This window comes from Rattus norvegicus, chromosome 2 (assembly GCF_036323735.1).
Source record: "Rattus norvegicus strain BN/NHsdMcwi chromosome 2, GRCr8, whole genome shotgun sequence".
NCBI classification, from domain to species: domain Eukaryota; kingdom Metazoa; phylum Chordata; class Mammalia; order Rodentia; family Muridae; genus Rattus; species Rattus norvegicus.
Genome location: NC_086020.1, coordinates 16,990,763 through 17,017,282, shown reverse-complemented (window position 1 = coordinate 17,017,282; position 26,520 = coordinate 16,990,763). Strand labels below are relative to the sequence as shown.

Here is a 26,520-nt window from a genome sequence, read left to right as displayed (position 1 = left end):
TCCACACTCTGACTGTTCCCCATACCATACCTCCTACTCCCTCCCCCCAAATCTCCACTAGAATGCCCCCAACTCCCACTCCCCCAGCCACAACCCCACCAGAATACTAAATTCCCTGGGGCCTCCAGTCGCTTGAGGGTTAGGTGTATCTTTTCTGACTAAACCCAGACCCAGCCGTTCTCTGTTGTATATGTGTTGGGGGCATGCTGCCTGGTTGGTGATCCAGTGTCAGAGAGATCTGGGGATCCAGGTTAAACTGAGACTGCTAGTCCTCCTTCAGGGTCACCTTCCTCCTCTGCTTCTTCCAGCTTTTCCATAATTCAACAACAGGGATCGGCAGCTTCTGTTCATTAGCTGGATGCACATATCTGCATCTGACACTTTCAGCTTCTTGTTGGGTCTTTCAGAGGGCAGTCATGATAGGTTCCTTTTTGTGAGTACTCAGTAATGATGATAGGTTGTGTGTCCCTTGACCTGGATCCCACTTTGGGCCTATCCCTGAATCTTCTTTTCCTTCTTTTTCTCCATTGCCATCCCCGCATTCAGAAACAATTATGGGTGAGAATTTTGCCTGTGGGATGGCACCCCATCCCTCATTGATGTCCTATCTTTCTGCTGGAGGTGGGCTCTACAAGTTACCTCTCCCCACTGTAGAGCATTTCATCCTAGGGTCCCTTCCTTTGAGTCCTTGGAGTCTCTCACCTTCCAGGTCTCTGGTACATTCTGAAGGGTCCCTACAACTTCCTACCCCCTGAGGTTTCCTGTTTTCATTCTTTTGCTAGCCCTCAGGACTTCAGTCTTTTTCCGCCCACCCAATACCAAACCATGTTCCCCTACCCCCCACCCTTGCTCCCTGCTCCCCACTCAGGTCCCTTCCTGCCTCCTGCCTAGTGTTCGTTTCTTCTCCTGCCAAGGTGGGACTGAGACATCTTCACTTGGGCCCTTCTGCTTGCTGAACTTTTTGAGTTCAGTGGACTGTATCTTGGGTATTCTGTATTGTTTTTGGGGGTGTGTGTGAGGCTAATATCTACTTATTAGAGAGTACATACTGTGCATGTTCTTTTGTGTCTGAGTTACCTCACTCAGGATGATATTTTCTAGTTCTAGCCATTTGCCTGCAAAACTGAGGATGTCCTCATTTTTAATAGGTGAGTAGTATGAACCACATTTTCTGTATCCATTCTTGGGACATCTGGGTTGTTTCCAGCTTCCAACAAGACTGCTATGTACATAGTGGAACACATGCCCCTTTGGCAGTGGGGCATATTTGGTTATACTCCCAAGAATGGTATAGCTTGTCCCGCGCCAGCAAGAACGCACGTGGACACCAGGATCCTTTTGCAGCAAAGCGTTTACTGTACAGCTCTCTTGAACAGGGACAGGGGGACCTCAAGCGCTCGCCTTATATAGACAGCAGGCTGAGGCTATGCTAATTGTCCTTCAGGGATTGGCGGAGCATGAGTTATCTTATTAGCATGGTGCTGCTCCCTCATTAGCATATTACCGGCCAACTGATCCCAGGTGCAGAGCCTGCGCATGCACAGTACCGTTGTTCACCACAGGAGGGCGCCCTACATTCGGGTCCTTAGGTAGAACTATGTCCAATTTTCTGAGGAACTTATATATTGATTTTCACAGTGGTTGTACCAGCTTGCAATTCCAGCAGTTATGGAGGAGTGTTCCTCTTTCTCCACGTCCTGGCCAACATGTAAGTTCACCTGTGGTTTTGTTCTTAGCCATTTTGATTGATTTAATTTGGAATCTCAGGGTCGTTTTGATTTGCATTTCTCTGATCAGTAAAGACTTTTAATATTTCTTTAGGAATGTCTCACCCATTTGATATTCCTCTGTTCTGAATTCTTTCTTTAGTTTTATACCCCATTTTTTGATTGCGTTGTTTGGTTTTTTGGTGGTTAACTTCTTGAGTTCTTTATATATTTTGGATATTAGCCCTCTATTGGGTGTGGGGTTAGTGAAGATTATTTTTCAGTATGTAGGTTGCCAATTTGTCTTACTGACTCTACCCTTTGCCTTACAGAAGCTTCCCAGTTTCATGAAGTCCCATTTATGAATTTTTGATCTTGGAGCTTGGGCCATTGAAATTCTATTAGGAAATTTCCCCTGTGCCAATGAGTTCAAAGTTCTTTCCCACTTTCTCTTCCCAGATTCACTGTATCTGGTTTTATGTTGAAGTTGTCAATCCACTTGGACTTGGGTTTTGTGCAGGGTGACAAATATGGGTCATTTTCATTTCTCTACATACAGACATCCAGTTAGACCAGCACCATTTATTGAGGATGCTTTTTTTTTTCAATACTCAAGTATTTTGGATTCTTTGTCAAAGACCAAGTGTGCATAAATGTGTGGTTTTATTTCTTGGTCTTCAATTTTATTCCACTGATCAATCTGTCTGTTTCTGTACAAATATCATGCAGTTTTTATCACTATTGCTTTGTAGTAGAGTGTGAGGAAAGGGATGGTGATTCCTCAAGAGGTTCTTTTATTGTTAAGAATTGTTTTCAAGATTCTTGTTTTTTTCCTTCCAAATGAACTTGAGAATTGCTCATTTTATGTATTTTAAGAATTGGGTTGGAATTTTGATGGCGAATGCATTGAATATGTAGTTTGTCTTTGGTAGGATGGCCATTTTTATTATGTTAATTATGCCAATCAATGAGCATGGGAGATCTCTCCATTATCTGAGATCTTGGATTTCTTTCTTGAGTGACTTTAGCTTATTGTTATATAGATCTTTCACTTGTTTGGTTAGAGTCACCACAAGATATTTTGTATTATGTGAGGCTATTGTGAAGAGAGATGTTTCCCTAATTTCCTTCTCAGCCTGTTTATCCTTCGAGTAGAGGAAAGCTACTGATTTTTTTTTTTTAGTTAATCTTATGTCTGGTCACTTTGATGAAGTTAAATATCAGCTGGAGATGTTCTCTGGCAGAATTTTTGGGGTAACTTTTGTATATTATCATACCATCCGCAAATGTGATCTGCAAACCTTTATTTTTCTTTGAAAATTTGTATCCCCTTGATCTCTTTTTGCTCTAGCTAGCATTTTGAGTACTATATTGAATACATATGGGGAGAGTGGACATCTTCGTCTTGTCCCCGAATTTAGTGAGATTGCTTCAAGTATCTCTCAATTTAATTTGACATTGGTTTGCAGTAAATTGCTTTTATTACATTTTGGTATGGGCTTTAAACTCCTGATCTCTACAGTACTTTTAACATGAAGGGGTATTTTATTTTGTCAAATGCTTTTTACTGCATCTAAGATGATCATGTGATTTTTTTCTTTGATTTTGTTTATATAGTGGATTATATTAATAGATTTTCATATATTGAATCAACCTGCATCCCTGTGATGAAGACTACTTGATTGTGGTGAATGATGGTTTTGATATGTTCTTGGATTCAGTTTGTAAGAAATTTATTGAGTATTTTTGCATCAGTATTCATAAGCATTCAGAGTTTAGTCTGAAGTTCTCTTTTTTGGTTGAGTACTTGTGTGGTTTAGGTATCAGAGTAATTGTGGCTACATGGAATGAATTAGGTAGTGTTCTTTCTGTTTTTAGTTATGGAATAGTTTGAAAAATATTGGTATTAGGTCTTCTTTGAAGGTCAGGTAAAATTCTGCAATAAATCTATCTGGTCCTGGGCTTTTTTTGCTTGGAAGTTTGTTAATGACTTCTTCTATTTCCTTATGGGATATGGGCCTGTTTAGATAGTTTACCTGCTCTTGATTTAATTTTGATATGTGGTAATTGTCTGGAAAACCGTCCATTTGATATAGGTTTTCCAATTTTGTTGAATATAGGCCTTTGTACTAACATCTGATGATTCTTGAATTTTGTCTTTCTGTTGTTATGCCTCCCTTTTCATTTCTGATTTTGTGAATTTTGATAACGACTCTCGGCCCTTTTGTTAGTTTGGCTAGGGGGTTTATATATTTTGCTGACTCTTTCAAGGAGCCAGCTTTTGGTTTTGTTGACTCTTTTATTGTGCTTTTTTTTCTATTTGGTTGACTTCAAACCTGCTCCAACCTGATGCTCTGAGTACACGTCGCCTGAGATGCCTCAGCATGTAGAATGTTCAGGGAAGCAGACCAGCTAGCAGTCTGTCCCATCACAAAGGACTGACCAGAAGGGCAACAAATTTTTCAACAAGAAATTTCTAAACCCCATTTTTTAAAAATGGGGTTTAGAGATAAACAAAGAATTCACAGCTGAGGAATGCTGAATGACTGAGAAACACCTAAAGACATGTTCAACATCTTTAGTCATAAGGGAAATGCAAATCAAAACAACCCTGAGATTCCACCTCACACCAGTCAGAATGGCTAAGATCAAAAACTCAGGTGACAGCAAACGCTGATGAGGATGTGGAGAAAGAAGAACACTCCTCCATTGTTGGTGGGATTGCAGACTGGTACAACCTTTCTGGAAATCAGTCTGGAGTTTCCTCAGAAAATTGGACATTGAACTACCTGAGGACCCAGCTATACCTCTCTTGAGCATATACCCAAAAGATACCCCAACATATAAAAAAGACACATGTTACATTATGTTCATAGCAGCCTTATTTATAATAGCCAGAAGCTGGAAATAACCCAGATGCCCTTCAACAGAGGAATGGATACAGAAATGTACATCCACACAATGGAATATTACTCAGCTATCAAAAACAATGACTTTATGAAAATCATAGGCAAATGGATGGAACTGGAAAATATCATCCTGAGTGAGGTAACCCAATCACAGAAAAACACACATGGTATGCACTCATTGATAAGTGGATATTAGCCCAAATGCTCGAATTACCCTAGATGCACAGAACACATGAAACTCAAGAAGGATGACCAAAACGCGAATGCTTCACTCCTTCATTAAAAGGGGAACAAGAATATCCTTGGGAGGGATTAGGGAGGCAAAGTTTAGAACAGAGGCAAAAGGAACACCCATTCAGAGCCTGCCCCACATGTGGCCCATACATACACAGCCACCAAACTTGATAAGATGGATGAAGCAAAAAAGTGCAGGCTGACAGGAACTGGATGTAGATGTCTCCTGAGAGAGCCAGAATACGGCAAATACATAGGCGAATGCCATCATTAAACCACTGAACTGAGAACAGGATCCCCGGTGAAGGAATCTTATAATGGACTGAAAGAGCTTGAAGGGGCTTGAGACCCCATATGAACAACAATGCCAACAACCAGAGCTTCCAGGGACCAAGAACTACCCAAAGACTATACATGAACTGACACCCTGGGATCCCACCTCATAGGTAGTAATGAATAGCCTAGTAAGAACACCAGTGGAAGGGGAAGCCCTTGGTCCTGCCAAGACTGAACCCCCAGTGAACATGATTGTTGTGGGGAGGGCAGCAATGGGGGGAGGATGAGGAGGGGAACACCCATAGAGAAGGGGAGGGGGAGGGGCTAGGGGGATGTTGGCCCGGAACCAGGAAAGGAAATAACAATCAAAATGTAAATAAGAAATACCCAAGTTAGTAAAGATGAAAAAAACCTTTCTAGTTTATATCCCTAAACTATGTTTAAACATCTTTAAAAATCATTTTGTTTGTTTTTATTGGATATTTTATGTATTTACATTTTAAATGTTATCCACTTTTCCCATCCTCCCTCTACCTCCCCCTGCTTCTACAAACATGCTCCCACTCTGCCACTCCCACACTACCATACTGGCATTCCCCTAAACTGGGGAAATGATCCTTCACAAGCCCAATGGCATCTCCTATTGATGCCAGAGAATACCATCATCTGCTACATGTGTGGCTGGAGCCATGATTCCCTCCATGTGTACTCTTTGGTTGGTGGTTTAATCCATGGGAGCTCTGGAGAATCTGGTTGGTTGATATTGTTGTTCTTCCTATGGGGTTCATTTAGCTCCATCACTCCTTTTTCTCATTCCTCCATTTTCATCCCTGTGCTCAGTTCAATAGTTAGCTGCAAGCATTCTCATCTGTATTAGTAAGGCTCTGGCAGACCCTTTCAGGAGACATCCATATAAGTCTCCTGTGCTCAAGCACTTTTTGGCATTGGCTATAGTGACTGGGTTCGGTGGTGGCATGTGGCATGAACCCCCTGATCGAACAGTCTTTGGATGGCTTTTCTATCAGTCTCTGCTCCAGACTTTGTCCCTGTATTTCCTCCTGTGAGATTTTCCCCCCTTCTAAGAAAACCAGAACCATTCACATTTTGGTATGTTGGGTATTCTGAGATTTTGACCTAAAATCCACTTATCAGTGAGGGCATGCCATGTGTGTTCTTTTGTGACTAGGTTACCTCACTCAGGATGATATTTTTCTAGTTCCATCCATTTGCCTAGGAATTTTGTGAAGTCATAGTTTTTATTGAGTAGTAAGTAGTCTATTGTGTAAATATACCACATTTTCTGTATCCATTCCTCTGTTGAAGGACATCTGGGTTTTTTTCCAGCTTCCTGCTATAATAAATACAGCTGCTATGAACATAGTAGAGCATGTGTCCTTTTATATTTTGGAGCATCCTTTGGATAAATGGACAGGAGAGGTATAGCTGGGTCCTCAGTACTACTGTGTAAAATTTTCTGAGTAGCTGCCAGACTGATTTGCAGAATGGTTGTACCAGTTTGCAATCTCACCAACAGTTGAAGAGTGTTTCTCTTTCTCCACCTCTTGTGCCAGCATCTGTTGTCACCTGAGTTTTATCTTAGCCACTCTGAGTGGTGTGAGATGGCATCTCAGGGTAGTTTGATTTGCATGTCCCTGATGAGAAAAGATGTTGAAGATGCTTTTTTGGGTGCTTTTAATCCATTCTATATTTGTCAGATGAGAATTCTTTCTTTATGTCTATAATCCAGTTTTAATAGGGTTATTTGATTCTCTAGATTCTAACTACTTTATACTTTTCGTATGTATTAGATATTACTCCTCTATTTGATCTAGAAATGGTAAAGTTCTTTTCCCAATCTGCTGGTTGCCATTTTGTCCTATTGTCAGTGTCCTTTGCCTTACAGAAGCTTTGCAATTTTATGAGGTCCATTTGTTGATTCTTGATTTTAGAGTATAAGGTATTGGCATTCTGTTCAATAAATTTTCCCCCATGCCCTTGTGTTCAAGGCACTTCCCCCTTTCTCTTCTATTAGTTTCAGTGTATCTGGTTTTCTGTGGAGATCCTTCATCCCCTTGTACTCGATCTTTGTACAAAGCACTATTATTGGATCAATTTGCATTCTTCTACCATCTGGTCTCCATTTGTTGAAAATGCTTCTTTAATCCACTGGATGGTTTTAACTCATTTGTTAAAGATCAAATGACCATAGGTGTGTGGGTTCATTACTCTGTCTTCAGTTTTATTCTATTGATCTCCCTGTCTGTCTCTGTACTAATACCATACACTTTTTATCATGATTGTTCTGCAATACAGCTTGAGGTCAGGGATGGTGATTCCCCCAGAAGTTCTTTATTGTTGAGGATATACTTGGTATTTTGGTTTTTGCTATCCTTGGTATTTTGTTACTCCAAATGGTTTTGGAAATTGCTCTTTGTAACTCTATGAAGAATTGAGTGGGAATTTTGATGGGGATATCATTGAATCTGTAGATTACTTTCAGCAAGATGGCCATTTTTTTTTACAATATTATTCCTGCCAATCCATGAGCATTGGAGATCTTTCTGTCTTCTGAGTTCCTCTTTCATTTCTTTCTGCTGGAACTTGAAGTTCTTGTTATACAGATCTTTCCCTTGCTTGGTTAGAGTCACACCAATGTATTTTAAATTATTTTAGCAACTGGTTTGCTGTATATGGCTTTTACTATGTTTAGGTATGGGCCTTGAATTCCTATTCTTTCCAGGACTTTTATCATGAAGGGGTGTTGAATTTTGTCAAATGCTTTCTCAGCATCTAATGAAATGATCATGTGGTTTTGTTCTTTCAGTTTGTTTACATAATGGATCACGTTGATGGTTTTCCATATATTAAACCATCCCTGCATGCCTGGGATGAAGCCTACTTGATCATGGTGGATGATTGTTTTGATGTGCTCTTGGATTCGGTTTGCCAGAATTTTATTGAGTATTTTTGCGTCGATATTCATAAGGGAAATTGGTCTGAAGTTCTCTTTCTTTGTTGGGTCTTTGTGTGGTTTAGGTATAAGAGTAATTGTGGCTTCATAGAAAGAATTCAGTAGTGCTCCATCTGTTTCAATTTTGTGGAATAGTTTGGATAATATTGGTATGAGGTCTTCTATGAAGGTCTGATAGAATTCTGCACTAAACCCGTCTGGACCTGGGCTCTTTTTGGTTGGGAGACCTTTAATGACTGCTTCTATTTCCTTAGGAGTTATGGGGTTGTTTAACTGGTTTATCTGTTCCTGATTTAACTTCGGTACCTGGTATCTGTCTAGGAAATTGTCCATTTCCTTCAGATTTTCAAGTTTTGTTGAATATAGGCTTTTATAGTAAGATCTGATGGTTTTTTGAATTTCCTCTGAATCTGTAGTTATGTCTCCCTTATCATTTCTGATTTTGTTAATTTGGACACACTCTATGTGTCCTCTCGTTAGTCTGGCTAAGGATTTATCTATCTTGTTGATTTTCTCAAAGAACCAACTTTTGGTTCTGTTGATTCTTTCTATGGTCCTTTTTGTTTCTACTTGGTTGATTTCAGCTCTGAGTTTGATTATTTCCTGCCTTCTACTCCTCCTGGGTGTATTTGCTTCTTTTTGTTCTAGAGCTTTTAGGTGTGCTGTCAAGCTGCTGACATATGCTCTTTCCTGTTTCTTTCTGCAGGCACTCAGTGCTATGAGTTTTCCTCTTAGCACAGCTTTCATTGTGTCCCATAAGTTTGGGTATGTTGTACCTTCATTTTCATTAAATTCTAAAAAGTCTTTAATTTCTTTATTTCTTCCTTGACCAGGTTATCATTGAGTAGAGCATTGTTCAATTTCCACGTATATGTGGGCATTCTTCCCTTATTGTTATTGAAGACCGGTTTTAGGCCGTGGTGGTCTGATAGCACGCATGGGATTATTTCTATCTTTCTGTACCTGTTGAGGCCCGTTTTTTGACCAATTATATGGTCAATTTTGGAGAAAGTACCATGAGGAGTTTGTGACTATTGTGAAGGCTGTTTTTCCCTAATTTCTTTTCAGCCTGTTATTTTTTGAGTAGAAGAAGGCTACTGATTCATTTCAGTTAATTTTATTTCCATTCAATTTGCTAAAGATTTTTTTTAATTAGTATTAGTAGTTCTCTGGTGGAATTTTGGGGCTACTTAAGTATACTATCATATCATCTGCAAATAATGATATTTGACTTCTTCCTTTTCAATTTGTATCCTTTTGATATCCTTTTGTTTTCTAATTAATCTAGCTGGGACTTCGAGTAATATATTGAATAGGTAGGGAGACAGTGGGCAGCTATTTGTTGATTCTTGATCTTAGAGCATAAGCCATTGTTGTTCTGTTAAATAAAATTTTCTCTGTGCCTATGTGCTCGAGGCTCTTCCCTACTTTCTTTTCTATTAGTTTCAGTGTAACTGGTTCTATGTGCAGGTTCTTGATACAGGTGGACCTGAGCTTTTACAAGGAGATAAGAAAGGACCAATTTGTATTCTTCTACATGCTGACCTCTAATTGAACCAGTATCATTTGTTGAAAATGCTTTTATCCACTGGATGGTTTTAGCTTCTTTGTCAAAGATCAAGTGACCATAAGTGTGTGGATTCATTTCTTCATTTTCAATCCTAATCCATTGATTTATCTGCTGGTCTCTATACCAATACCATGCAGTTTGTAACACGAGTTCTCTGCAATACACCTTGAGGTCAGGGATAGGAATTCGCCCAGAAGGGCTTTGATTGTGGACAATAGTTCTTTCTATTCAGAGTTTTTTTGTTATTCTAAATAAATTTGCAATTTGCTCTTACTCTATGAAGAATTGAGTGGAATTTTGATGGGGATTATATTGAATCTATAGATTGCTTTTGGCAAGATGGTCATTTTTACTATACAATCCTGAAAATCGATAAGCAAGGGAGATCTTTCAATTTTCTGAGATCTTCTTTGATTTCTTTCTTCAGAGACTTCAAGTTTGGCATACAATTCTTTCACAATATTTGGTTAGAGTCACACCAAGATATACTATATTAATTGTGACTATTGTAAAGGATATCCTTTCCCTAAATTTTGCTTAGTTTGTTTATCCTTTGAGTAGAGGAAGGCTACCGATTTGTTTGAGTTAATTTTATACATAGCCACTTTGCTGAAGTTGTTTATTAGTCTTAGTAGTTCTCTGGTGGAACTTTTGGTATCACTTAAATATACTATCATATAATTTGCAAATAGTGATATTTTGACTTCTTCCATTCCAATTTATATCCCTTTGACTTCTTTTTGTTGTCTGATTTCTCTATCTAGGACTTCAAGTACTATACTGAATAAGGAGGCAGAGTGGGCAGCCTTGTCTGATTTTAGTGAGATTGCTTCAAATTTCTCTCCATTTAGTTTAATGCTGTGTATTGCTTTTACTATGCTTAGGCATGGGCCTTGAATTCCTGATCTTTCTAAGATTTTTAACACGAAGGAGTGTTGAATTTTGTAAAATGCTTTCTTAGCATCTAATGAGGTGATCATGTTTTTTTCCCCTTTGAGTTTGTTTACGTTGTGTATTACATTGATGGATTTCCATATATTGAACCTTCCTTGTATCCCTGGGATGAAGCCTACTTGATCATGATGGATGATCGTTTTGATGTGTTGTTGAATTTGGTATGTTAGAATTTTATTGAGTATATTTGTGTCGATATTCATAAGGGAAATTGGTCTGAAGTTTTTTTTGTTGGGAATTTGTGTGGTTTAGGTATAAGCATAATTGTGGTTTCATAGAAGGAATTTGATAGTGTTCCTTCTATTTCTATTTTGTGGAATAGTTTGGACAGTATTGGTATTAGGTCTTCTATGAAGGTCTTATAGAATTCTCCACTAAACACATCTGATCCTGGGCTTATTTTTTCTTTTTCTCTTTCCTTTTCTTTCTTTTTTAAGGACTGCTTCTATTTCTTTAGGCATCATGGGACCATTTAAATGGTTTACTGATGATGATTTTTACTTCGGTAACTGGTATCTGTGTAGTAATTATCCATTTCATTCAGATGTTCCAGTTTTATTGAATATAGGATTTTGTAGTAGGATCTGATGATTTTTTTAATTTCTTCAGATTCTGTTATGTGTCCCTTTTCATTTCTGATTTTGTTAATTTGGATACACTCTCTGTGACCTCTGGTTAGTCTGGCTAAGTGTTTAATTTATCTATCTTGTTGATTTTCTCAAACAACCAGCTCCTGGTTTTATTGATTCTTTGTATAGTCCTTTTAGTCTCTACTTGGTTGATTTCAGCTCTGAGTTTGATTATTTCCTGCCTTCTACTCCTCCTGGGTATGCTTGCTTCTTCATGTTCTGGAGCATTCATGTGTGCTGTCAACATGTTAGAGTATACCCTCTCCAGTTTCTTTGTGGAGGCACTCAGAGCTCTGAGTATTACTCACAGCACTATATATTGTGTCCCATAAGTTTGGTTATGTTTTGTCTTCATTTTCATTAAATTATAAAAAGTCTTTAATTTCTTTGTTTATTTCTTTCTCAACCAAGTTGTCATTGAGTAGAGAGTTGTTTAGCTTCCATGCATCTGAGGGTTTTCTGTAGTTCTTATTGTTATTGAAGACCACCAACTTTACTCCATGGTGATCTGATGGGATGCATGGAATTATTTCTATCCTCTTGTGTCTGTTGAGGTTTGTTTTGTGACCAATTATATGGTCAGTTTTGGAGAAGATAGTATAAGGTGCCAAAAAGAAAGCAAATTCTTTTGTTTTAGAATGAAATGTTCTATAGATACTTATTAAATCTCATTGGTTCATATCTTCTGTTAATTTCCCTGTGTCTCTGTTTAGTTTCTGTTTCCATGATCTGTCCGGTATTGAAGTCTCTCCCACTATTATGTGTAGTGCAATGTGTATATATAGTGCCTATGCATTTGAAGCATAGGTGTTCAGATTTTAGAGTTAATCATAGATTTTTCCTTTGATGAGTATAAGGTATTCCTCATTTTTTTGATAACTTTTGGCTGAAAGTCTATTTTATTGGATATTAGAATGGCTACTGCAACTTGTTTCTTGGGACCATTTGCTTGAAAATTTTCTTCCAGCCTTTTACTCTGAGGTAGTGTCCTTCTTCCTCACAGAAGTGTGTTTCCTTTATGCAACAAATTGCTGTGTCTTGTTTATGTGTCCAATCTGTTAGTCTATGTCTTTGTTTTTTGAGTAATTGAGTCCATTGATATTAAAAGATATTAAGGAATAGTGATTGTTGTTTCTTGTTATATTTGTTGTTAGAGGAAAAATTATGTGTGTGTGTGGCTATCTTCTTTTTGGTTTGTTGAAAGAAGATTACTTTCTTGCTTTTCCTAGTGTGTAGTTTCCTTCCTTGTGTTGGAGTTTTCCATTTATTATTGTTTATAGCATTGGATTTGTGGAAAGATATTTTGCAAATTTGGTTTTGTCATGGATATCTTGGTTCCTCTATCTATGGTAACTGAGAGTTTTGTTGGGTAAAGTAGCCTGGGCTGGCATTTGTGTTCTCTTAGGGTCTGCCCAGGATATTCTGGCTTTCACAGTCTCTGGTGAGAATTCTGATGTAATTCTGATAGGTCTGACTTTATATGTTACTTGATCTTTTCTACTTTCTACTCTTAATATTCTTTGTTTTCTGCATTTGGTGTTTTGACTATTATGTGATGGGCGTAATGTCTTTTCTGGTCCAATCTGTTTGAAGTCCTGTAGGCTTCTTGTATGTTCATAGACATGTCTTTCTTTAGGTTAGGGAAGTTTTCCTCTTATAATTTTGTTAATGGTATTTACTGGCCCTTTAATTTGGGAATCTTTGCCCCTCTCTCTACCTATTATCCTTATGTTTGGTCTTCTCATTGTCTTCTGGATTTCCTGGATGTTTTGGGTTAGGTGCTTTTTGCATTTTGCATTTTCTTTGACTACTGTGTTAAGGTTTTCTATGGTATCTTCTGTATCTGGTGATGCTTGTGTCTATGACTCCTAATTTCTTTCCTAGGTTTTCTATCTCCAAGATTGTCTCCCTTTGTGGGTTTTGTTTGTTTGTTTGTTTCTAGATCCTGGAAAGTTCTATTCAATTCCTTCACCTGTTTGGTTGTGTTTTCCTGTAACTCTTTAAGGGATTTTTGTGTTTGCTCTTTAATGGCGTCTACTTGTTTACACGTGTTCTCCTATATTCCTCTAGAGAAATTATTTATGTCCTTCTTAAAGTCCTCTACCATCATCATTAGCTGTGATTTTAAATCCAGATCTTGATTTTCCAGTGTGTTGAGGTATCCAAAACTTGCTGTGGTGGGAGAACTGGGCTCTAATAATGCCCAATAGCCTTGGTTTCTGTTGCTTAGGTTCTTGGGCTTGGCTTTTGCTTTCTGGTTATCTCTGATGTTAGTTGGTCTTGCTATTTCTCACTGAAGCTTATCTCTCCTGTAGGCCTATGACACTGTGATCTTAGGAGTGGGAGCATTTCTGGGAGACCTGCTCTCTCCAGGCAGAATTTGGGTCCGGAGGGCTTTGGGACAGCCTTATCTCTGGGTGCAGATGGAGACTGGCATTTTGTTTGTTTTTAATATTTAATTAGCTTTTCCTCCTTCTAAGCCCTCCCATACCTTTTCCATACCATATCCCTTCCTACTTTTTTTCAAATTCGTGGTCCTTTTCTTTAATTACTATTCCTTGAACATAACTGTGTTTACATATATTTCTAAATATAACTTGTTTAGTTTATACAGTGTTACATGTATGCGTGATTTCAAGGACTGAACATTTAACACTGGATGCCAATTGATATGCCTCTTCCCTAGGAAGATCCACCTCTTTCACGCTCAGCTTTTACTAGGCTACCTATAGATTTTTGTGTAGGGAAACAGCCTCGTGGCCTTTCCTTCTTCTAGCTTGGCATGTTTATTGGTGCCCTTCTTGTTAACCTCACAGTTCACTATTTTTGTGAGACTTTAAAAACACAGTTTCTGATATTACTAGATGATGAATCTCACAACAAAGTCTCTGATCTTCTGGTTTCACTGTCTTTCTTCTCCCTCCTCTGCAATGTTCCCTGAGCCTTATGTATGTAAACATTATGTATATTTACCCATTGAGACAGGGTTCCATACTCTTTATATTAGTTTTCTGTAATGTTCTTTGTCTGTTGTAAAGAGACGTTTCTTTGATTAGTGAATAAAAAATCTGTGGTTATAAGGACAAAAGTTTATAGATTGTTGATAGGGGTTATGATATTTTAGTAAGTTTGTGCTTGTTGATTCTTCTATATTAACCATAATTTCACTATCATTAATTAGTTAGTTGAGTTTTCAGTATCAGGTATGGTCTGTTACTTGATGAGTGGCTCTTAAGTGTAATTAGAAAGCTGTTGATTTCTGCCAAGGTATGTGTGCCACTATTGACCCATAGCGTTATCATGTCATGCTGGTCACTGATATGTTTCATAGATTGTTATTGCTGTGTAGGACCGTTTGTTGTCTCCCTCCTTTGGAAGCTTACATGACTTCTAGTACTGTTAGCACTAATCTTCATGTCAGTTCCGTATGAGGGGCTGATCTCTGAGGTGCCCATTTCTGAAGTGCATGGTGTTTTCAGCAATATGAACTTAAACTTTCCACTTCTGAGCAGTATATGTTTAAACATCTTAAACTGCCTCTCTGGGTATGTAATTTTAAATTCTCACTAGAAGTATATGAAAAACACTCTTGGGAGGACTCATTAATCTGGGCATTATGTATGCTTTTGTCTTTTAAATGCATGTCAATTTTCTAGAGAGCAATGTGGCATCATTTTAAAAGGTTTTCATTTGAGCACTTCTGGGATTTATCTTTCAGTTCATAAAATTGGTGTAGTATATTGGATACTCACATTACTTGACTGTTTTTCTCTACAAAATATTTGTTTTATCTATATCTTTTCTTACTGATTTTAATAGCTATTTGTCTCATATACTGGTAGCACAAATACTTTCCCCTTGCATTTTAGTTTACTTTAAAAAGGCACCATAACTTATCCTCACAAATTTATTCTTTCAAAAGTATATATTTCATGAAAATTTTAGCAGTCACAACTATTCATAAAGCTAAAATACAAAGTCCATGACATTCATAAAAATATGCCTCGATCCCTTTAAGTTTTTCCATTTGATGAAGCTAGGAGTAGAATTATTTAATTATTGTTTGTTTAATTTTTAATACAGTGAGGAGATAACTGTACCATTTTGTATTAATTAACATTAGCTATGTATGAGAGTTACATCTGCTCTTCATCTTTACCAACATTTTAACATAATTTAGTTTGGTTTTAGACATACTTGTAGTAGTATAAAGTATTTTTTAATCTTCAATTGTACTTCTCAGCACCAGTTGTTAACTCTTTTCCTGATGGCCACTCACTTACCTTTTATGTATTGAAGGATGTTTTCAATTTGTGTCTTTCTCCTACGTACACATGTATACACAGACTTGGTCTGTCTTTATAATATGGAGGATTCTTATATAGCCTGTTTAAAAGTCAGATTTGTTTTTCAAGTGTTCTTGTAGTCTGTAGACAGAGTTTTCATTTTCTGTCCAATCAATTGATTACTACCACAGTTAAAATATGCAGCATCTCTCTTACACAGAGAAATTATTTCTTGTTCTCCAAATCAAAAAGCAGTATGTTTGGAAAATGAAAAATTAATTGAGAAAACTAAGAAACAATCATTTTGTTTTTGTATGTTGTGGGTTGAACCTTAGGTCTTCGTATGTATAGTGAATAAACACTCTACCACTCAGTTCCAGTAGCCTATAATTCAAGTCTGTGTACATTGGATACACATGTAAGAAATCACCATGTAGCTCTTCTTCTATATTTTCTTCTACATATTTGTGCTTAAGATTTTTGTAATCAAGCCAATTTTGAGTTAATGTGTGCTGCCTATGTGAAGTCTAGGTTAAGGTAATATCTTGCATGTATTTTGTTTGAGCCTGATTTGTTGAATATAGCTCCCATACTGAAATGCTTCAGCATCTTTGATGCAGGTCAAGTGATAATGGATACATGAATCTATTTCAGGGTTGATTCTATTTCAGTTTTATTTCCTTTCTTTTTCTTTCCTTCCTTTTATTGCTTTATATAGTCATTTGCTACAACATTGAATAGTGAGGCTTGAAATTACTATAAGTTAAGTTTTTAAAATTTTGAATAAATGAAATTCTTTGGATTTCATTGCATATTTTAGAATCAGTTGAATATTTTTAAAAATACAAAGAAATACCCATTTACCTACTAATGCAATAGTGATATAACTATTAAGGGATAAAAAACTAGTATCTGATTGGTTTTGTAAGGCATGTTCCATAGAGTGAAATACATGTTTGACACTGTAAATCTGGTTAAAAACAACAACAACAACAATAACAACAACAAAACCTATGACTGGACAGATCACATGCCCTAGAGAGGAGCTTGATAACATTGTTTTGTTAAATGAACATGCAGTAAATTGACATCCAAATATTTTGTTTATAACCCCATAGATAGAAATGCACCGAAGAACTTATGGTGGTGTTCTGACTGCTTCTTGACACTTCAGCTGACTCATGCCTTTCCATGGAATGTCGAGATTTCTTCTTGCTCAAGCTGCTGCTACTGATTGTAATGGTCTGGATTGCTGACAATGAAGATTGGAACCACTGCAAAGAACTACTTCTAAACATGTCCATATCATCTTTATCCTATTAGCCATCTTCCTTATCTACCTTTAAGTGGTAGGATATAAGGGAGATTGAAGCATTTATGAACCCTTATTAAAGTAGGTTTTAAAAAATCTAACCCTACTCCTCCCATACTATTTTTAATTGTGTACAGAGTCTCATAACTGGTCCAAAGGCTGAAAATTAAATGACTGTGGAGTGTTTAGTCCTAAATGGGATATCCACATCACCCCCTCTAATACAGAGAAACATTACGGAAAAGAAAATAAAAACATGAAGGGTAGTATGAAATACTCTTTGATGTTATGGTCATAAGCAGACAGCAGCTATGATTTCTGCACAAAATCTGGTCAAGATTGGGATCTTCAACAACATCCATTTATGGGAGTTATCAGGCCCTGAGGTTGCATTGGCACTTAATAGTATCAGAAGAGGGAGACACATGTTCTTCAATGGTGTAGCCCAGGAGAGTTGCTCCCATTCCAGCAAGCAACCCATAAACCATGCTCTTATAAACAATACAAACAACCCTCATTAAAGTCAGTGGATTGCCGGAAAAAATAGAAAAATCAACCTCTCTCATTTGATTGGGATAGCAGTGAACCTATAAAAAATTAAGAGAATGATCATATCTTTTTTCTAATTTATATTTTTATTCACATTATATCCCAATCGCTGTTCCCTCCTTCCTCTTTCTAGTCCCACCCTTACAAATCCCTCCCCCATTGTCCCTTCAGTAATGACCCACTTTGATACCACCCTATCCTGCTGCATCTAGTACCAGGAGGACCAAGCACCTCCTCTTCCACCAAATCTCAACCAGGCAGTCCAGATAGAGGAAGGTGACCCAAAGGGTGAGGGGACCCACATGAAGATCAAGTTGCATATGTGTGGGGGCTAGGTCCACCTCTTGCATGTTCGTTGGTTGGTGGTTCTGTCTCTGTGAGCCTCTATGGGATCAGATTAGTTGGCTCTGTAGGTCTTCTTGTGGTATTCTTGACCCCTTTTACTCACTCAATCTGCTCCCACTTTTCCACAAGATCCCCAAGCACTGCCTGATGTTTGGTTGTGTGTCTCTCTATCTGTTTCTATCACCTGCAGGGTGAAGTCTCTGAGGAGACAGTTATACTAGGCTCCTGTCTACATGCATAGCAGAGTATTAATAATGTCAGAGGTTGGCTCTCTTCCAAAGAATGGGCCTCAAGTTGGGCCAGTCATTAGTGGGTCATTCACTCAGTCTCTGTTACATTTTTGTCACTACACATATTGTAGGAAAGACAAATTTGGGGTTGAAGGATGGGTTGATGACCCCTCCATCCACTGAAGTCCCTTAAGGCTACATGAGTTGGCCACCATAAAGCACCAGCTTTATAGCCCCAGCTGATAGGAGTCTCAGCTACGGTCACATCCATAGACTCCCCATAGTTTCTCCCATCCCAGATCTTCAGCTAGTCTCTATGGACCCCATATTTCCATTCTCACTTTACCATCCCTTACCTCATATCTGATTGCCATCCCCATAACTCTCCTCACCACCTCTCACCCAGTTCCCTCTCTCTATCCATCCCCACTGACTACTTTGTTTCTGCTTCTGAGTGGAAATCACACATCTTCCCTTTTGCACTCACTATTATCCAGTTCCTTTGGCCAATGGTTTATAATGGTTATACAGAACTTTATGGCTAATGTCCAATTATAAGCGAGTCATTCTGTGTCTGAGTTGCCTCACTAAGAATGATATTCTCATTTACCATCCATTTGCCTGTACATTTTATGATGACTTTGTTTTTAATAGCTGAATACTATTCCATAGTATAAATATATCACATTTAATTTATCCATTCTTCACCTGAGGAATTTCTAGGTTCTTTCCAGTTTCTGGCTGCCTAAACTAATTAAATAAACACAGTGGATAACTGGGAAAAAACATAAAAATCCACTTCTCTCATTTACTTGAGATAGCACTAAGTCTATAAAAGAATTTAGAGAATGCTCATATCTTAATATCAATTATTTCAATCTAAGAATCCTCTGTTTAACATGTGTCTATTCATATTTTTAACAATACACATACTTCATTTAATTTATTTTTATTGGATTTTTTAATTTTCATTTCAAATATTATTCCCTTCCCCAGTTTCCCATCCATAAGTGCCCTATCTCATCCCCCTCCCTCATCTTTTATAAGGGTGTTCCTTCTCCCCACCTTCCTGCCTCCCTGCTCTGACAGTCTCTTACACTGGTGATACAGCATTGCAGAACCAAGGGCTTCTCCCATTGATGCCAAACAAGGCTATCCTCTGCTACATATGCAGCTGAGGCACGGTTCTGATCATGTGTACTCTTTAGGTAATCATTTAGACCCTGGGAGCTCTGGTTGATTGGTATTGTTGTTCTTATGGGGTTGAAAGCATCTTCAGCTCCTTCAATCCTTTCTCTAACTCCTCCCATGTGGACCCCATTCTCAGATCAATGACTGGCTGCTAGCATTCGCCTTTGTACTTGTCATACTCTGATAGATCCTCTCAGGAAATAGCTATATCAGGCTCCTGTCAGCATGCTTTCTTGGCTTCATCAATATTGTCTAGACTTGGTGGCTGTATGTGTATTGGCTTGATCCCCAGGTGGGGCAAGCTCTGAATGGCCATTTCTTCAGTCTCTGCTCCAAACTTTGTCTCCATATATCCTCCTATTTTTGTTTCTCCTTTTAAGGACTGAAGCATCAGCACTTTGGTTTTCTCCTTCTTTAGTTTCATGTGCTTTGTGGATTGTATTTTGGGTAATTTGAGCTCTTGGGCTAATATTCTTATCAGTGAATGCATACCATGTGTGTATATTGTGTTTGGTCTACCTCACTTAGGATGATATTTTCTAGTTCCATTTCATAGTTCATTTGCCTATGAATTTCATGGAGTCATTGTTTTTGTTAGCTGAGTAATATTCCATTGTGTAGATGTACCACATTTTCTGTATCCATTCCTCTGTTGAGAACATCTGGGTTGTTTCCAGCTTCTGGCTATTATAAATAAGGTTGTTATGAATATAGTGGAACACGTGTCTTTGTTGTATGTTGGAGCATCTTTTGGGTATATGCCCAGGAGTGATATAGCTGGGTTCTCAGGTAGCACAATGTCCAATTTTCTGAGGAACAACCAGACGAATTTCCATAGTGGTTGTACCAGCTTGTAATCCCACCAAAAATGGAGGAGTGTTCCTCTTTCTCCATCTGTTTTCCTATAATTCTTTAAGGGATGTTTTGTGTTTCCTTGCTAAGGGTTTCTACTTGTTTGCCTGTGTTGTCCTGAGAGTCCAACTCTTTACCCCACAGGATTTGGGTACAGAGAGCTGTGGGAGCAGTTCAGCTCTGAGCGTAGGCAGAAACTGGCCACAATACACAATTTTAATATATTCTTTTCTCATAGATTACTCCAAGACTGCAGTTGCCCCTCCCTCATCTTCACCCATTCCCACCTCCACCTCTTCTTTTCCATGGATCCCCTCCTCCCTTTGCCTCTCCTTAGAAGAAATCTAGGCCTTCCAGAGACATCAACCAAATACAGCTTAACAAGCTATAGTAAGACCAGGCACATATTCTCACACAGGTGCTGAACAAGGCAATGAAGCATGAAAAAAGTGATCCCAAGAAGTGTGATACCACCCCTGTGTCCACTGCTAGGAATTATCACACAAGAACATCAAGCTGTACAACTATAAAACATACAGATTAGCTATGTCAGACCCATACAAGGTTCCTGAGCTATATCTTGACTGACTAGGACACTTGATTCTGTGGGCTGTGTTCCTGTGGTGCTCTTGACCCCTGTGGATTCTCCAACCCTTCCTCTCCATCCTTCACAGAACTCCCCACGTTCCAACTAATATTTGGGTGTGGGTCTGACTGCATCTGCTCCTATCTGTTACTGGATGATGTCTTTCTAGTCTCTCTGATGATGATTTTGCTAGGTTCTAGTCCCAGTACATAATGTAGGTATTCAGAGATTTGTGGCTGAGTTGGTGTCCCAACCCCCCTACTTGAGGCCTTTTCTGGTTATAGAGGATGGTCATATCAGGCCCTGTGTTCCCCATTAGTAAGAGTCTTTGATAGTATCGCTCTCCTAGATTCCTTAGAGTTTCCAATGCACTCAATGTCTACTTCAATTCTGAACTATTCCTAATTCTAGTCATCTCTCCCATGTATTTTCTCCCTCTATCCCCCTATTGGATTTCTCTTCTTCCAATACACCAACCCCCAGTCCACCTATTCTATTCCCCCTTTCCAGGAAGATCCTTGAGTCATCCTGAGGTCCTCCTTGTTAATTAGCCTCTTTGAGTCTGTGTATTATAGTGTGGCTATCCTTTACTTTACAGACAATATCCACTTATGAGTCCATATAATATCATGCTTGTATTTCTGCATCTGGTTGCCTTACTCATGATGATCTTTTCTAGTTTCATCCATTTGCTAGAAAATTTTATGATGTCATCTTTCTTTTGTAATAGCTGAATAATACTCAATGTGTAATTGTAAAACTGTTCTTTATCCATTTTTTGTTTGAAGAACTCTAAGTTATTTCCAGTTTCTGACTATTATGAATAATGTTGCTATGAACATAGGTGAGCAAATGTCCTTGTGGTAGGATGGATAATCATTTGGGTTTATGTCCAGGAGAGGTATGGCTGGGTCTTGAGGTAGATCAATTCCCAATTTTCTGAGAAACCTTCATATAGATGTCCATAGTGGTTGAACAAGTTTACAGTTCCACCAGAATGGAGTAGTGTTCCCAGGTTCCACATCTTCACCAGGATGAGCTCCCACTTGTGTTTTTGATTGTAGCCACTTTGACAAGTATCAGATGGAATCTCAGTCATTTCCATTTGCATTTCCCTGATAGCTAAGGATATTGAATATTTCTTTAAATGTTTCTTGGCCATTTGAGATTCCTCTATTAAGAATTATTTGTTTAGATCTGTACTCTCATTTTAATTGGATTATTCAGTTTGTTAATGTCTAATTTCTTGAGTTCTTTACATGTTTTGGATATTACCCTCTGTCAGATGTGAAGGTGGTGAAAATCTTTTGCATTTCTGTAGGCTGCCATCTTGACCTATTGACAAAACAATTGCCTTACAGAAGCCCTTTGGTTTCATGCTGTTCCATTTTTAATTTTTGAACTTAGTGCCTGTGCTATTGGAGCTCTTTTCAGGAATTTGTCTCATGTGCCAATGCACTCAAGAATACTCTCTACTTTCTCTTTCATTAGGTTCAGTGTATCTGGTTTTATGTTGAGTTCCTTGATCTACTTGGACTTCGGTTTTAGCAAGCTGATAGATATGGATTTATTTGGATTCTTACATACCAACATCCAGTTATACCAGCACCATTTGTTGAAGATGCTTTATTTTTTAAATTGTATACTGATCAAAACTCAGTTTATGGATTTACATCTGGGACTTTTTCAATTCCACTGACCAACCTATCTGTTTTTATGCCAATATCATGTCGTTTTATTATAATAACTCTGTAGTACAGCTTGAAATCAGGAATGTTGATACCTCTGGAAGTTCATCTATTGTACAGGCTTGTTTTAACTATCCTTTTATAAGTGTGGGTGCCCTTGCATTGTGAACATATATGTTGAAGATTGAAATATTATCTTGGTGGGTTTTTTCTTTAATGAGTATTAAGTGTCTTTTCCCCATCTCTTTTGGTTAATTTTTGTTTGAGGTCTATTTTATTAGGTATTAGAGTAGCTATACCAGCTTGCATCTTGGGTCTATTTGCTTGTAAAATGTTTTTTCAACTTTTTACTCCAAGGCAATGTGTATGTTTGATGTTGAGGTATGTTTCTTGTAAGCAGCAGAATGATGGATCCTGTTTTTGCATCCATTCTTTTATTCTGGATCTTTTTATTAGAGAACTGAGTCCATTGACATTGAGACATATCAATGACTTGTGATTGTTAATTCTTGTTATTTTGTTGTAGTTGGTGGTGATATTGGTTTTGTGTGTGTGTGTGTGTGTGTGTGTGTGTGTATTCCTTCTTTGGGTTATGTTAGTGTGACATTATTTATTGCTCATGTTTTCATATGTGTAGTTAACCTCCTTGGGTTGAAATTATCTTTCGAGTACCTTTTATAGGGCTGAATTTGTGCATAGATATTTTGAAATATGATTTTGTCTTGTTTTCTCCATCTGTGGTGATTGAGTACTGAAGTCTGGCCTGGCATCTGTGATCTTGTAGAGTCTATAAGACATCTGCGTAGAGTTCTACAGCTTTTAGTGTCTCCATTGAGAACTTTGGTGTAATTCTAATATGTCTGGCTGTATATATCACATGGTCTTTTTCCTTCGAAGCTTTTAATAATTTTTGCTATTGTTCTGTATAATTTGTGTTTTGATTATCAATAGGCAAGAGTGAGGATGGGTATAAGTGGGAGAGTGTGTGAGATGATGGGGAATGGTGGTATAGGTGGATTGAGGTGTAGATGGGGGGTGAGGAGTTGTAGGGGTGATGGGGAAGTGGGTGGCTTGCCTGCTTTTCAGGGAGCTGGATTGGCCTCTGGTAGGGGAAGCTTCTGTTGGTATGTGGGTGGGCAGGGACGTCGTTAAAAGAATACACATTTGTTTCAAAAATATTTTGTTCATGGTTAAGACAATAAATTATACCAGTATATTTAAAGTTTTAGTAACCATAGGTAGCTCCTACAGACAATTATAGTATTATGAGTATTTCAATGTTGTTTAAAATGGGAACAGTGAAGCAGTACAAAGATATGACTGAAGACAACTTTTTAAATCACATTTAGCAGATTAGGTGTTGTTCCTAAATAGTAATATACCAGGTCTAGATAATAGTCATGTAGATCTGTCATTGCTGAAAATATTTTGTCATTTCAGAATTTCTAAACCATATTCATAAATCATTTTTGAAAACTGTGATATTTTAATGATTAATTGGGATCTAGAGAAAACCAAATATTTTTTAGGGTCAAAGAAGAAGAAAGTTGTGCAACTGAGCCAGTTAAACTGAAAGTGTGCTCTTACCACAAGTTTTACAAGGTTCCTTTGGAAAGAATGATATATATATATATATATATATTCATATTTTGATAGATTTGAATTGATATTGCCATAAATTTCCTAGAACTACAATGTCTGAAACCAGAAAATTAATTTTTTAAAATGGTACTTATAATGTTTCTTTTCTTTTTTATTGAAAATAGTTTTTTTAATACAGTATATTGGGATTATGATTTTCCTTTCCTCGTTTTTCCATTATCTTTCTTTCTTCCAAAACCATCCAAATCCACACCCTAAAGTTCAGCCTTTCAGGTAACAAACAGACATCTACACTATATAATGATGATGATAATGATGACAACGACAATGATGATGATGATGGTGATAGTGATTGTGACAGAGATGGCGATAGTGATGATGATAATAATAGAAGGCGTTCAAACAAATAAACCAGAATATAACAAAACAAATAAACAAAAAGCTCTTCTGGGTACAGGCTAGTAGGTGCTGCTCCTAGAGAGCTGACTTTAGGTAAAGTTCGTCTTTTGTGAAGCAATGTGCTACAGTTCCAAAAAGCACCTTTCGAAATGGACCTGTCAGAGGCTACTGGACCACTGGACAGCCAGTGGCCCACATGGGAAGCCAGTGGAGCACACCTGCTTTGCCTTGAAACCTACTTGGTTCCAGATCTCCAGCCCTCATTTTTTGGGACCTGGCTTAATGATACTAAGGTATGCAAGTCTTGGGAACACATATCTTTTAATGTTTTGTGTGGCTTTGATGTTTTGTGTCAACAAGTCAAAAGTGTCTATTGAGAATTATTGGAATAAACAATCCTTACTTTTTTTCTTGTTTAAAGACCTCCAAATATTTAAAATCAATGCAAAAGAATGAAGATTCTGGGACACATCCAATCAGTCCCTAATGATTACAGCTGCTTCTGATTAGAATAAAGGGAGATTTGTTTCAAATTAGGAAATAATTATTGAAATAATAAAAATAAGAGTCCTTAATATGAAGTAGTTAGTGTCAGTAGCAATGAATAAGAGAAGAGTCTACTCTCCTCTGCTCGAAAATCCTTAAGATAATTAACATTTTTTTCTGTCCTTCCTTCAGAGAAAATGTAGAAAAAAAATAAGAGATAAACTTATTTGGAATTCTGTGTACTTTGCCCTTTAGAACTAGATGATGTTACTGGAAGAAATATGGATCCCAACACATTACAATATATAAATATCAGGACCTGCATATCAATGTGCCATGTATCTTTGACCTTTTGGATATTAAAATCTTTGATAAACCACAAACACATATAAATTTAAAAAAGAATAGTCCTTCTAAGTTACGTTTTGAACCACACAGGAAGAACAATGTCTTACTTGATGCCATCCACAGCTATTCAATAAAACTACTGACAGTTTTTATTATTATGAGTTAATATGTGATGAAGTTAGCAGTTTAGTAACAAGTAATAGATATTTGACAGGGAGGCGACACAGTGTTTATCACGTAGTAGTGAAATTCTTTTAAATATAACATACTTTTAGGATGACTCACTTATTTTTCTTAGTACTTGGTTATATAATGATCTCAATGAATCTGTTACTTCATTTTATATATTTTACTTCCTTTAACTTAAGTTTTTATACTAAATTTACATAGTATGGTTGTTTGAGTGAGAATGCTCACATAGGCTATATTTTGAATGTTTGCAAGCTTTTAGCTATTGCTCTAGCACCATGCTTGCCTACCTATCACGCTTCCTACTATGATGTTCATGGACTCTAAGTCTCTGAAACAGGTAATTCCCAATAAACTAGGTTTTCTATAAGATACCTTGGCCCTTTACTGCAGTAGAAAAGTAATAAAATGTATATGAAGTAAGTTGCTCAATTTTATAGAATCCAGTATGTGCAATATAGTTCCTTGTCAGGGCGGCAATGGGGGGAGGATGGGGAGGGGAACACCCATAAAGAAGGGGAGGGGGCGGGATTAGGGGGATGTTTGCCCGGAAACCGGGAAAGGGAATAACACTCGAAATGTAAATAAGAAACACTCAAGTTAATAAAAAAAAAAATAGAAGGCATCACCTACTATTTCCTCATAACTGTCCTCATTTCTTTTTTTTTTCTTTTTTTTTCTTTTTTTTTTATTATTAACTTGAGTATTTCTTATATACATTTCGAGTGTTATTCCCTTTCCCAGTTTCCGGGCAAACATTCCCCTCCCCCCTCCCCTTTCTTATCGGTGTTCCCCTCCCCCCCTCCCCCCATTGTCCCCCTCCCCCCAACAGTCTAGTTCACTGTGCTCTTAATTATTTGAAATGTTTTTGTTAAATGTGCATAATGTTTTTTTCCATTGAAAACTATTTTCTTAGGCCAAGAAAACTCCATATCTGCAGCTCTAACACCTGGCTGTCATATATTGATACTATGTTAATATTTACACTTCTATCCTACCAATCATGTCTCTCTGTCCTGCTGCAGACTGGATTTGTTTTTCCAGCCAGTCCTCACTGCTAAGTTTCTCATAGTGTAGAAATTTATTGCCTCCTAAATTTTCTAAAACTTCTGACAGCCCTAGTTACCACCAGCTTACTTTCAAGCAAACTTCTTCAATCAGGAGAGCCAAAGTTAGAATAGCAATGGCCTTAATGTAACCTGGTTCAT

The 26,520-nt window shown here is 37.6% G+C and overlaps 1 long non-coding RNA gene across 1 annotated transcript; it reads left to right on the top strand.

Moving 5' to 3' along the window:
- The first annotated feature begins 1,349 nt into the window (after positions 1–1,349).
- On the top strand, positions 1,350–16,948 carry LOC120100661 (uncharacterized). Its single transcript, XR_005500485.2, has 2 exons — positions 1,350–1,708; positions 16,654–16,948. It is a non-coding gene; the product is annotated as an uncharacterized LOC120100661 (long non-coding RNA).
- Positions 16,949–26,520: the final 9,572 nt, after the last annotated feature.